The sequence below is a fragment of the Zingiber officinale genome, chromosome 7B (genome assembly GCF_018446385.1).
Source record: "Zingiber officinale cultivar Zhangliang chromosome 7B, Zo_v1.1, whole genome shotgun sequence".
Lineage (NCBI taxonomy): Eukaryota > Viridiplantae > Streptophyta > Magnoliopsida > Zingiberales > Zingiberaceae > Zingiber > Zingiber officinale.
This window is the reverse complement of record NC_055999.1, coordinates 64,923,922-64,929,356: the sequence shown is the minus strand read 5'-3', so window position 1 is coordinate 64,929,356 and position 5,435 is coordinate 64,923,922.

Here is a 5,435-nt window from a genome sequence, read left to right as displayed (position 1 = left end):
AAAGGCCTCGACCCACCAAGGCTTTCCGCCTAGGGTTACCATCCCCTAGGACCTAGGGTTACCACCCCTTAGGATTTTCCTACCTGCCTAACCGCAGCTAGGACTTTTCCCTAAGATACCTTAAGACTTTTCTTGCAAGCTCATTAAACACATTAGATCACAAATAATCTTAACTTTGAACCCTTTGCCATTATCAAAATTCAGGTTCGATCGTCGGATGCTTTCCACACCAACATATTCTAGTAAACAATATACAAGTGCAATCAACAACAAAGAAAAGAAAAAAAGATAGTACAAATCAAGCACACATATGACACGCTAGACTAGGTCATATTTCTCAAAGAAGGATGACTAAGTTAGTAAGTGAAGGATTGTTTGATTCGTCAAACATAAATTCCCTACCAACTTGTGAATCTTGTCTGAAAGGAAAAATGACTAAGGCGCCTTTTAAAGGTCAAGTGGAACGTATGCATGATATATTGGATTTGATCCATACTGATGTGTGTGGTCCATTAAGTGTTAGCACGAAATATGACCATTACTACTTCATTACTTTTATTGATCACTATTCACGGTATGTGTATATATATATGATGAAATATAAGTCTGAATCTTTTGAAAAGTTCAAAAAGTTCAGAAATGAAGTAAAAAAATAACTGGGGAAGAGTATTAAGAAGCTTCGATTAGATTGAGGTGGAGAATACTTGAGTATAGAGTTTAAGGACTATCTAAAAGAGAATGGGATTCTCTCACAGTGGACTCCTCCTGCAACACCACAGCTTAATGGTGTAGCAGAACATCGTAATCAAACGCTGATGGACATAGTTCGATCTATGATGGGATTCACTAATTTACCACCATCGTTTTGGGGCTATGTGCTTGAAATTGCGACAATGTTGTTGAATAAAGTCCATACAAAAGCAGTAGAAAAGATATCATATGAAATATGGATGGGAATGTTAGTTAGAACCCTAGAGCCAATCATTTGATGATTGTATGGACTCATGTATATCATATTCTTGTTTATTAATAAAGGCATTTGTTTGGTTATTATACTTATTTATATTAGTGCCAAATAGACTAAGTATAATAGCGTCCTTGAGTAGAAGGTTCATACCTATATCAATCGATTAGTTGAATCGATAGTGAGATGATATAGGGAACACTACTCTAAATCATTCCTAGTCGAGTATTAGCATTCAGGGACAATGTTAATACAATAAGACTAGCATGTAGGTCAGCTCGATGACTTGATCTCACAAGTCATGGATATAGAGATATCAAGCTGACACATGGGTATGCATTAGAGAATGTATACTGAATGACCCGCCATGAGAAAGTATCATGGATCGTTATATGAGTGTCATATACTTTCTCATGTGGCTATTAGTATGACTATTAGTCCTTAGACCTGAAGTCACCATGGATCCCTACATAAGGAGTTATGTACTTTAGTTTCGTCAAACATCACCCGTAATTGGGTGGACTATAAAGGCGATTACTGGGTATATAACGAATTATGTAGAGGGATGTGAGTGATGTAGATGGGATCTATCCCTCCCATATGACGGGAGCGACATCGGTATTCTTGATAGAGTGAGACCACTAAGTGCATGGCCATGCCCAAATGAGTCAACATTAGATGTTGAGCTCATTTGATCGAGTGAGTCTACTTGGAGTTCAAGATTTAGATTGATTAGAGGATGACACGGTCTATGCCTCACATTGATCAATCTAGATGTCTAGGATAGAAGGACACTTGTCATTATTTTGTGAGTAGTCACAATTGGTAGTCACGAGGTGATGTCGGATCTCGACATTCTTGTAACTTGGGTAGTAATGATGTGTTGCTAGATACCGCTCATTACTTATACTCCTAAATGGGTTTAGGGCATTGCCAACGTTACAAGAACCTATAGGGTCACACACTTAGGACAATTAGGTGGAGATTAGGTTCATATGATGAACCAAGAGGATTAGATTCATTTGATGAATCAAATTGGATTAAGAGTAATCCTAATTGGGCTAACTTGAGTTCGACTCAAGTTGATTCATGTGTTAAATGAGTCTAATTTAGATTTTGACTCATTGAATCAATTTAATTTAATGAATTAGATTCATTATATTAAGTTGGCTCGAATCAAATGGTTGGATTAGATCCACCATGGTAGAGATTGAGTCAAGTTTGACTTGACATGAGAAGGAAGACCAAAGGTCAATTTTGACTTGACCTTTTGCCACCTCATTGGTGAGTTGACATTAGGTGGACCAATAATGATGTTCCACATCATCATGGGTGCCACCTCATGGAAGTGACAAAGCCACTCTCTTAATGGTTTCATATTAATTGCAATTAATGCAATTAATGTGATTTTATGGTTTCATATTAATTGCAATTAATGCAATTAATGTGAATTTTGAAAAGTGGCCGGCCACTTGGTTTTTGGGTGAAAAAATTCATTTTTCATTCACTTGTGTGCATCTTCCTCCTTCTCTCTCTCAAGCTCTCCCTCTCCCTCTCCTCCCTTGGCCGAACCACATAGGTGCTAGCACACCTTGGTTTTTGGTCATCTCCATCTAGTGTGTCCGTGTGGATACTTCTAGATGACCGGCGCTTGACGGTCTTGAGATCCGGCATCATTTGGACGAGCGGGAACGCGAATGGCATCGCATCAAAGGTATAAATGGTTTATCCTTATGTAGATCTACTGTAGATTAAAGTTTTCAAACTCGTACTCGTATTTTCGTTCGGTTTTACCTTGCACGAGATCCGTGGCTTGGGCGATTCGGGGTTTCCGCGACGCGAAAAGCGGTTTTCGCGGCCCGAAAAACCCAACAGGGAAAACCCCCCAAGTATTCATATTTGAAAATATAGGGATGTCCTGCTTATGTGAAGCAAGCAGTGGGAGACAAACTAGATAGTAAATCCACTTTGTGTTATTTTATGGGATATCCAAAGAACTCTGTTCGATATTATTTCTATAATCCCAAGAAAATAGAAGTATTTGTTTCTAGAAATGCCACCTTCTTAGAGGAGTTTCTATTAGATAGAAAAGGCGGGATGATAGAACTCGAAGAGGTTCGAGATGATTCCACAACTAATATAATAGAGCTCACACCCCAATAGCCAGTAGAACAAGTAGACACCTTAAAGAGATCAATTTATGGTCTCAAACAAGCGTCAAGAAGTTAGAACCTTAGATTTGATGATACAATTAGACAGTTTAATTTTATTAAAAATCCTGAGGAACCATATGTGTACAAGAAGGTTAGTGGGAGTGCAATGACATTCCTAATACTATATGTTGATGACATTCTACTCATTGGGAATGATGCAGGAATGCTTCAGTCAACAAAAGTATGGTTAGCCGTAGATTCTCCATGAAGGATTTGGGTGAAGTATCTTATGTATTGCGAATACAGATCTATAGAGATAGATCAAAGAGGATGCTGGGGCTGACCCAATCCACATATATAGATACCATACTTAAAAGATTCTCAATGAAAGAATCTAAGAGAGGATACTTACCAATGTGTCATGATATAACTTTATCCAAGTCTATGTACCCTAAGACAGACGAAGAGATAGAGATGATGACACGCATTCACTATGTGTCTGCCATTGGTAGTATCATGTATAGTATGATATCTACAAGACCTAATATATAGCATACGCTCTGAGTGTCACAAGATGATATTAGTCAAACCCCGATCCATTGCACTAGAAAACTGTGAAAAATATTCTTAAGTACTTATGAAGGCTAAGAATTTGTTTATGACATATGGGGTTGGAGATTTAAAATTGGAAGGCTACACTGACTCTAGATTCCAATCAGATGTGGATGATTCAAAATCAACCTCTAGATATTTATTCACTTTGAATGGTGGTGCGGTCTCTTATAAGAGTTCCAAATAAGATAAAATTACGGATTCCACCACAGAGGCAGAATACATTGTGGCTTCAGAAGCAGCAAAGAAGACACGTTGGATAAGAAATTTCATCCAAGAGTTGAGTGTTATTCCAAATGGAGTTAATCCAGTACCGGTTCACTGTGACAACACTGGTGCTATTGTACAAGCAAAGGAACCAAGATTTTATCATCATATACTAAGAAAATTTCACATCATCCGAGAGATTGTGGGAAGAGGTGACATTATAGTTGAAAAAGTTCCCTCTACAGATAATATTGATGATCCACTTATAAAGCACTTGCCAGGACCATCTTTTAAAAAACATCGCGAACTGATGGGTTTAAAACTAGTGAGTAGTTGGCATTAGGGTAAGTGGAAGTTTGTTAGAGTAGGTGCCCTGCAAAGCCAACTGTTGGTTAGGGCTTTATTGACTCTTGTAAATAAATAACTTTTATTTTAATATAATTCAATTTAGTTTGACATTACTTTATCTTTATACCCATGCGATATGTATAGATAAAGTCCTTGAATATACTATAGTGAGATGTGGTGGTACATATGATGATCATCATAAAATACATCAATATTCACTGTATATTCTAAATTTGTTCCTAGTCAATTGGGTCGCCTAATAAATAAGGATAAAAGACTGCTTGAGTTAGAGACTAGCATCTGTGATGTAGTGTACCATGTTTCATTAGTAAGAACATAGAGATGTTCAAACATATAGATGGGTGATCATATGATGAATTCATCGAACATCCCTCACACAGACTTTCCAAGTGGTTATCATTTATCGAGTGGATAAGTCTTTGGTTGTGGTTGTACACTAGTAGTCCTTATGACTCGGGACAACACTGAGACTCTATATGTTGGGGCTGCACTTTGACTCATTTATTGACTCTAATAGGGTCATCAGGTGGTGAGATTAGGTGTAGTAAAAAAACATATAGGAGTCGGTGTATTGTAGTCGAGGATTCACCACACACCCACAGCTGTAGATATCCTATGTAATATATTATTTTATAGTATATGAACTCTCTGATCAGAGCTGTAAGATGTACTTTAGGAAAGGAGTTTCCTAATTACACATGCGATATCACTATAAGATATATCACATGGTTGTTGAATCAATATACAATTCTCGATATATCAATGATTGTAGATTCGACTGGGATATATGAGATGAAGGGACCGAACTATACATTAACCATTATCGACTGATTCTTGCAAGCACTATTCAGTGATACCTAGGGAATCATGGGGCAGTACTACTAGACGCTCTTATCATGATTCATTGGGTGTTAATCAGAATTAGTTCTGACATCCTATAATTAAGGAGTTGATCATAGGATGGGGATATTAAGGGTATGCCCGAATAAAGGACAAGTATAGTCCTGAATCACAAAGAGTTGTGAACCCATGACTAGCTATATCCCTGAACATTGAGGGTCACACAAGTATTGGTTTCCCTATTTTCCGTTGAGAAAGTCAAATTCAAGTAGTTGAATTTGGCGAATAAA